This window comes from Eutrema salsugineum, unplaced genomic scaffold, assembly GCF_000478725.1.
Source record: "Eutrema salsugineum unplaced genomic scaffold, Eutsalg1_0 scaffold_3, whole genome shotgun sequence".
Taxonomy (NCBI): Eukaryota; Viridiplantae; Streptophyta; class Magnoliopsida; order Brassicales; family Brassicaceae; genus Eutrema; species Eutrema salsugineum.
This window is the reverse complement of record NW_006256756.1, coordinates 16,958,442-16,967,446: the sequence shown is the minus strand read 5'-3', so window position 1 is coordinate 16,967,446 and position 9,005 is coordinate 16,958,442. Positions and strand designations below refer to the sequence as shown.

General features: G+C 40.5%; 1 non-coding gene across 1 annotated transcript; it reads right to left on the bottom strand.

Moving 5' to 3' along the window:
- Window positions 1–8,694: 8,694 nt before the first annotated feature.
- On the bottom strand, window positions 8,695–8,799 carry LOC112085808. Its single transcript, XR_002899100.1, has one exon. It is a non-coding gene; the product is annotated as a small nucleolar RNA R71 (small nucleolar RNA).
- Window positions 8,800–9,005: the final 206 nt, after the last annotated feature.

The following is a 9,005-nucleotide window of genomic DNA, read 5'->3' as shown; positions in this document are numbered from 1 at the left end:
TGTTTTGAATGCCATGAGAATGTTTGTTTGAAGCATAAATGACATATTAGAACTGTGTCTTAATGCTTATTGATTCATATTTCACAAATGATGATTTGGTTTGAAAATGGATTAGTGTAGAGGTTAATGCCTTCATGAGAGGATTAATCTAGATTAGAGTTCTAAGTTAATTGGAATTTGAGATCATGTGATGCTTGTTTTATCTTTAAGTATAAGATTCAGTCTTTCTTAGCTCTTATTTTGATGCACAAAGAGGCTGTCTGGTCATTTTAGACTTGGAACCTTATGCTTGTTGATTGCTTATTCATCTAATGGGAATTAGCCTTGATTTGGTAATTAACAAAGGGATTTTTGTCATGAGAATGAATTAATCTGATTTGGAAGTCTAGACTAAAGAATTGCAAGTGTTGCATTGTTTGCTTAGCATCATGAATTCACATTTAAAGCACCATAATCAATGATCACATCTAGAGGTTTAGCTTTCTCTTTATTTGAATTTGAGTCTTTGTTTTGTTTGTCTTGTTTGCTTGTTTAATTCTTAATTACTGCTTGTTCTTGTTTGTTTTATGTTTATAGATCACCTTGTTACCAACTCATCTGCTTATTATACTTGAATTAAGATAGCTCCTCATAGTTTTGGTGTCTAGAATCTCTCCATTTGGATTGACCCTCAAGTGCTACAACACAAGAAGTTAATTGACCTTGGTAGGCTAAAAACCTACTATCACTACCCTGCGTGGATGGTCCCTTCACAGTCTTATAACGGATCAATGATAACGCCTACAAGCTTAATTTGCAAGGTAAGTATTCAGTAAGTTCTAGTTTTAATGTTGCTGATATACTTCCTTATGTTTCAGACGGTCCGGACTTGAGGACAAGTCCTTTTCAAGAGGGGGGGGGGGAGGGGGATAATACGATCATGGACCTAGAGCATGACCCATATAAAGAAGTCGAGGTTCCGGAAGCTCACTTGGTCGTACCAGAAGGACCCATGACGCGATCCAGGGCCAAGAAGCTGGTAGGGGGGGTTCAAGCTCTGCTTAACGGGATCAAGACCGGCCAGACGACCCAGCATCACCCAAGGTTGTGACCGTGCTCGTGAACCCCGGCTGTAGCTCACCTGATCCGGGTGATGGCTTAATACTCTTTTTCCTTACACCCGGGTTTGTCCCAAAGGATTTACCAGGTGGGGTTTTAACCAAGGTTAAGTCCATTGCCCAGCTCTCGACCTAGGTTCGTTTACGGTCTGGATCATGGGACGGAAGTCCAAGAGTTATTTTTGGTGGAGCAGCCCAAGAGTCATTCTTAGACCACTGAAGAGTCATTCAACGTTTTTAGTCTTTCGCATTTATTTTCTTTTAATTTCCTAAGTGTAACCTTTGAGCTACTTTGCCTTCTATATAAGGCCTTTGTATCTTCATTTTGGAACTCATTCACCTTTTTATCTTAATAAAATTCTGAGATTTTCTCTTTGTTCTTTTAAGAACTGTTTTCGATTCTTAGGTGGTCAGCCTCTTGAATCTTATTTTCGGTTTATTGAGTTCTTATCATCGGACTCAACGCAGCCTTCGATCCATCTTGTATAAGTAATTCGTTCAAGTAGTTTTAGGGGCACAAGGATTTTCGGGAACTTGTTCTCACACCTTGTCATCCTAGAACCGTGGAAACTTAACTCGGTGCAGCCATCCCCTTTGTTTGTGACGATCACCGCGAGTTTGGGCCTAGGGATATTCGAGAGTTCTCACTCTCACGCCTTAGCATCTACTCCGTGCATCCGATCTAGCCAAGGATCTTTCAACCTCCATTGCCCAAGTGTGTCCGGTCTTAGGAGATTCGTATCAAGTGGTATCAGAGCCTCACACTTGTCAAATGCGGTATTATCTATCTTTGTCTTTTTACATTCCTTCTTCTCTTTCTTTCTTCTATATTTTCCAGATCTATTTAAAAAAAACGAAAAGTCAAAAAAAAAAAGAAAAGAAAAAAAGAAGGTGAAAAGTCAAAAAAAAAAGAAAGATCTGTTGAAACAAATTCTTTTTATCTATCTTTTTTGGGATCGCTTGAATTGCTCTTGTGTGCTACACCTTGAATTGATATAAGCTCCGATTAGAACCGAGAGAAATCTCTTAAGTGATAGTGAGATTATCGCGAGTGTGAGTGAATTCAAGAGAGAAATACCCAAGTGAGGAGATTTTGGTACTAACGTGTTTGTTTATTTTTGCGAGGTACCAATTTATATGTCATCGGGCCCATATTCAGATTCAGGTGGAGAGTGGAACTACTACACCTTTCGTGATGGAAACCACATTCGTTGGATCAATCCGGAAGAGATGGATGCTAAGCTTACCCAAATCACTGAGCTGATGGAGCGCATGAATCAACGAATGGATCGGTTAGAAAAGGTCCCTATCTACACCGAGATGAGCACCGAAAAGATTGTGGTCGGAATGAGCCATACCCTGAGGATTATCTTCTTTGAACCTAACACATAGGTCCACACCGGGATGTTTCAGCCTGGAGTAAGCCGAACCTTACACTAATCCTCTTCAGATCCACACCAGCCAACTATATTCCGATGCTATACCCGGTGTAACTCTCGTTTTTTACACTGGGATGAATATCACCCAAAAGCACTCTGGTGTAACTTCCCTCAGTTCAAGAATCTTCTCCACAACGAGCAGCTTCATGGAGATGTGTTCTCTGGTGCAATCTTCAGCGTTTTTTACACCGGGCACAACAACGGCCAAACCTTGCCCGGTGTATTCTTCATCGTTGAAACGTCTTCCTTCACACCGGCTTGGACATCGTCCATATAAACCCAGGAGTCAGCTCACACGTCCAAGACAACTTCAGGACACTTCTACACCAGACACAACATCGGCCAAATGATGCCCGATGTAACTGTGTTAGCGTTTTTAAGTGTTTTCTTTCCGGGTCACCCGGTTTGTTCCGGGTTGATCCAGAACTTAGGGAATCACTATAGATACATTTTAGGGGTTTAACCTTTGGATTATCCAATATTCCCTTAAGATTTTTGCCTCTTTTGTGTTAAGAAATACCTTTTGAGAAAAATCTCCTTTCTTTGCTTATTCAAAAGAGTTCTTGAGTGTTTAATCATCAATCCATCTCTATCATTCCATCTTCTACATTTCTTCATCAACTAATCATGCTTAACTACTCTTCTTGCAAATAAATCAGAGAGTTAATCATGATTAGTGAGTGGTCACCTCATTAGGGTTTTAGATATGTAGGTAAGGGTGCTTAGGGGTTTGATTAAGCATGCTTAGGACTAGATTAATGCATCTTTGTCTTGATTAGCTGATCTTAATGCTGGGTTCTAGATGATCTCTCTAACCCAGATCTTAGGCATTCCATCCACCCAAAAGGTGTTTGATGAAATGCCTGAACCAGCTAAATCAAGAGTCTATTGTTTGATTCACATGAGAATGTTTTTTTGAGCATAGATGGTACATTAGGATTGGTGTTTAATGCATTTCTTTCATTGTGTCTCTAATGATGATTAGGTATGAGAAATGTTTGATATTGTGTTTGATGCCTGAGAAAGAGTGAAACTTGCTTTGAATTCTAAGCTGCTTAGATCATTCATCATCATTGACATTAGCTACTTGATTAAACCCTGATGCACCCTAGCCAACTATCATGTCTAGAGCTCTATGTTTCCATCATACTCATATCATCTTAATCATTTGCTGTCTTTGTTATTTGCTTAGTTTTCCTCTTAATCTTTGTTTTAGACTTGTTTATCTTTCATTTGTTACTAGTCATAACCAACCCTCTTTGAATTGCTTGGATTAAGATACAAACCTGATATATTAGTGATCTAAACCACATTGTTGGATTGATTCCCTTTATGCTACAACCGATAAAGGAGATTAATACCGTAAGAGTCCATTAAACTCTTTTTTATCAGTTCGCCGACCAGAACAGGTGCACCATAGAAGTATACAACGATGGCATGCTGGTGAAGTCCCTAGTGGCAAGCGACTACGTCGGTCATCTCAGAACTTGCTTCCGCACTCTGAACGAATACGTCATGAAACTGAATCCTACAAAGTGCTCTTTTTATGTCACCTCGGGAGAGTTCCTCGGGTACATTGATATATTCATAATTTGCATCACTTAGGATTGCATTTTTGGTCCAAATATAGAGTCTCATGCATACATTTAGGTAGTTTTCAATGTTTTTGTCCTTATAGTTGGTTTAGGATAAGAAATGCATTAGGTCCTATAGAGTCTTGCATTTTGGAGTGTTTACAGGTCATTTGGAGCAAAAAGAGAGCATTTGGGACAGAAGCCGTGGAGAGACCCCCGTGTGAATGCATCAGAACCGGACAAGTGCATAGAAGCCGACAATCCCTCTAGTTCATCACCTGAAACGGAGCTCTGGCATTGCGATCCAGCCTTTGGTGCCTTCATCAAGATTCAAGAGGGATGAGTCTAGTTTCCGGAACGCCTGATATTGTCCAATTTAAAGCTGTGTGCTGAAAGTTATGGCGATCAGATGGAACACATGTCTCGAAGCCGCTAAAGAACCAAAACGACGCACCTCGGAAAACCGGTGGAACGAAGCCCTTGCCAACGTCTGCTGGACTCGGACCCTTCATTAACGTTGTAGCTGACGGAGGCATCTTTCTCGTGGAGTTGACAGACCGAGGTTCGGACCACTGGCCTAGAAGTAATGGAGGTTTTGGTTCAAGCGGCATGCATTCCTATCGACCAGAGTGTACCTCGACAGTTTGGTCGATATTTTCAACCTGGAGCGCCAAAATATTATCGACCAGAGTGTCGAGGTGAAGCATGTCGATAGATTCTCAGCCAGTCTCGCCGAAATAATGTCGACCAAACTATCGACCAGGTGTTTGGTCGATATTTTTGTTAAGAGAAGCTTTGTAGCCTATCGACCAGAATATTGCTATGGAGCACGTCGATAGGACCTTATTCCAGTCCGAGTTTTTAAGTCTTTTTGAGCCAATATCCTGCTTATTAAGGGTTGGCCCATTAAGAAAACCCTTAGTATAAATAGTTTTGAGACATTAATGATTAGGTTAAGCTTTATTCTCCTAATTTTCTTGGCCTCTTTTGTGAAAGACTCATTTGAAGAGAAATATTCCCTTTTTGAGAGTTGGAATCAAGAGAAAGCAAAGATCTTTTGTGTGTTTAAAGCTGGAATCTTCTTAACCTATCATCTTTAACTTCTTTCCACATCATTAATCATGCTTAACAACACATCTTGCAAAGGATTGAATGTGTTAAGTATGATAAGTGAGTAGTCAGCTTAATGAGGTTCTAGATGTGTAGGTTAGGGTGCTAAAGTGTTAGATTAGGAGTGCTTAGGGCTAGATTCATTGATTCATCTAAAACAGCTGTTCTCTAGGCTAGATCCTTGCGCATCACTTGTGATCTAGAATCTGAGAATTTCATGCACCAAAAGTGTTGATGAAATTCCTGAAAGAGATGTATTAGAGGTTTAAACATTTGCTGCATGATGATGTCTTGTTATTTGCTTGAATGATCTTTTAGAACTGTTTATTAATGCTCACTGATTCATATTTCACAAATGATGATTTGGTTTGAAAATGGATTAGTGTAGAGGCTAATACCTTTATGAGAGGATTAATCTAGATTAGAGTTCTAAATCATTTGAATTTTGTCTCATCATTGTCATTAGCATTTCTAGTTTAGCACCAAAGCACCCTAGCCAACTATCATGTCTAGAATTTCATGCTCTCATCATTTCATATCATCTCATCTAGTTTAATTGTCATTGCTTGCTTGTTTATTTGATCATTAATCTTTGTCCTAGTTTCAATCTTGTTTTAGGCATTAGTCAAAAAAAAAAAATCTTCACCATTTGCTTGAATTAAGAAATTGTCTTATATTCTGGTGTCTACCACACATTGGACTGATAAACCCTTTATGTTGCAACAGCTAAGGGATTGATAACCCCTATTTAGAGCTTAAAAACCTCAAGTTATCATACATCATCACACAGTGCGGGATCGATGCTAACCTGAAACAAATCAAGGCCGTCCTAGAGTTCAAATCACCAGAGAACACCCGCCAAGTCCAACGCCTTACCGGCAGGATCGCCGCCCTCAACCAACTCATCTCATGTTTAACAGACAAATGTCTCACGTTCTACCAACCAGGGTGAGCAGAAACCTGTCTTCTACATCTCCAAATACCTCGATAGATCAGAAAGCAGATACCCAATTGATAACACCGGATTTTAACCATTTTTATGGATCACTTTAATGTCTTTTACAGGTGTTTTTACTCCATTTTCAAAGGTTTTCAAAGGATTTCTATGTTTTCGGATTTTAAAAGACTTTTCAGGTAATTTGGGATAAAGAGGCACAAATTGGAACAAAAAGACTTTTTTGGATAAATGCAGACCGTCAGAACTCTCATGGAGAGACGAAGACCTTCTCACCATCTGATCACCAACAAAATTGGACAACTTATAGAAGAATCAACCAGCTTTCAAATGCACTTGGTTTGGAGACATTCCAACGGTTGGATCTCAAGATATTCCATTAGCCCTGGAGCCACTCGAAGACGGCCAGCAAGTCACGCGACCGCGGCCACCAGCCCATTCCCCGCGGTCACAAGCCTCCCGACCGTGGCCAGCCACCTATTTCCCGCGGTCACGTCATTCCCGACCGCGGCCGACCAAATCCGAATTAAAGCCCACATTTCTGAAGCCTAAAGTCATCTTAGCCTCAATTCCGGAACCCTAGAGACCATGGAGTATTGAAGACTATAAATACTCGTCATTTAGGTCGTTTTTAGACACCACCCTTCATACTTTACAGAAACCCTTTTCCTTTAGCCGTTTTTATGCGATTTTTGTAGAAGATTGTTCAAGTCTGAGTTCTTCAATAGAGAAGCTTTCTTTGATCTCTTTTCTTTACTGTTTTTGATTACTTTATTAAAACCAATGATGATGTCGACCTCAGCTATGTCTGAGTAGATCCCGAGTTGGGCTTAGGGTCCCGAAAGGGGCTCTCAGAATCGATTAAGACATCTAGGTTTATAGATCTGGGATTTTAACTTTGTTCTCTGTTTATTCTCGTTCTTATTGCATGTATGCTTGATTGATCACCTAGAATCTGATCTAGATAGTTAGTGTTGCGAAAGTTTTCATTAAGTATCAGCCCTAGAATGAAACAGGCGATTTTTCCGTAGGAGTGGAAACCTACCTGCGGCGAGATCGTGAGTACTGACGAGTCTTATGCAGCTCTTGAGTTCTCTCCCTTCCAGGGCCAGAGTGGAAACCTACTGGTCAGGGTTGCGAGAAACAGTTGGTTATGATCACGACAGTGACGTAGTCATACCGCCGTACTCTAGCTCTAGAACCCTATATTTCGATATCCGTCAATCCCAATCTATCATCCCTAGTGTTAAAACCGATTATGATCCCTGTAGAGTTCCCGAAAGCTCAGCGTTTTTAGCCATAGTATACAAACCAATCGATTTTTACTTGCTTATTTAGATCTGCATTTCAATTGCTTTAGTTCGATATTTTGCTTGCTTTATTTGCGTTCTATTCGATTTTTCTACTAGTTCATTAGGATAGATTTATTTGCTTTCTTTCGTTTTAGTTTAATTAGTGACAAACAACCAACCTCTAAAACCAATCTAGTCTAGACAAAAAGTTAGAAATCGTAGAAGAATACAAGGCACATAAATCTCTGTGGATTCGATCCATAAATACTACAACTGATTAGCTGTGCACTTGCGGCTTTCATTTGTTTTGGTTAAGGGTAAAACTTGTTCCCTCACGCAGTTGACACGCATCAAGTTTTTGGCGCCGTTGCCGGGGATTTGTTTCGCTGCCTTTTGTTATTTTTCTTGTTCTAATTTATGTTCTAGACACCTGATCTCTAGTTCTTTCTTAAAGTTTTGCTGAATTATCTTTCCCTTCTTTTGTTTTTCTCTGAATTGCATGAATACCAGGCGCAGACCTGTAGAAAACATTCCAATTCTAGACGAGATAGACAGACACGAAAGAGAACTTCGAAGACTTAGACGAACGCAAGGAATGGCCAACGACGACCAGCCTGGAGATCCTATTAACCGAGCTTTAAATATGGACCAAGACGGGTTCCGAACATGGAGAAAATGAAGAGAACGATCACAGAGGAGGTGATCATGCTAGACAAGATGGAGAAGAGGATGAGGTTCCTCCAAGAAACCACTAAAAACGCGAGAGAGAAGAACGTGAAGACCTTGATGCACCTATCAATGCAGCCTATGGTGACCACCAAGGGATGCAGCAGAATGGACGTGTTAACCGCCCTGTTCAGCCAGCAAATCAACATCGAAGACAAGCCAGGAACCATCGCATAGCTGATTTCGATGCACCCACTCAAAATTTTCAGAACCGATCTGAAATTCAAGTTCCATTCCCGAACCGGAATGAGTTTGAAGTCAATTCCATGGAGTTCCTTCTGAACACCCAATGGACCATATCGAGCTCTTTGAAGAAATCTGCAGCATGATGAGAACAAACCAAGTTCCAGCAGACTTTTTAAAGTGTAAGTTGTTCCCTTTTTCATTAGCAGACAAAGCTCACCGTTGGTTGAAATCTTTGCCTGCAGGATCGATTACTAATTGGGAAGAGTGTAAAACTGCTTTCTTGAATCACTTCTATACTAAGTCAAGGTCGAACTTGTTGAGAACAAAGATCTCAAGCTTTCAGCAAGGACCGACTGAACCTTTCTATGAAGCCTGGGAACGTTTTAAGGAGTATGAACGTGATTGCCCTCACCATGGATTTTCCGGATCAAGTCTGCTGAGCACCTTTTACCAAGGTTTGCAACCCAAATACAAACTTTCGCTTGATACAGCTAGCAATGGAGATTTTGGACAAAAGACGATATCACAAGGAAGAGCCCTCATCGAGAATTTGGCTCAAGCCAATATCAATGATTGCCCTGAATACGATCGCTCGACGAAGCAAACCGGAATAGACAACAAGGAGA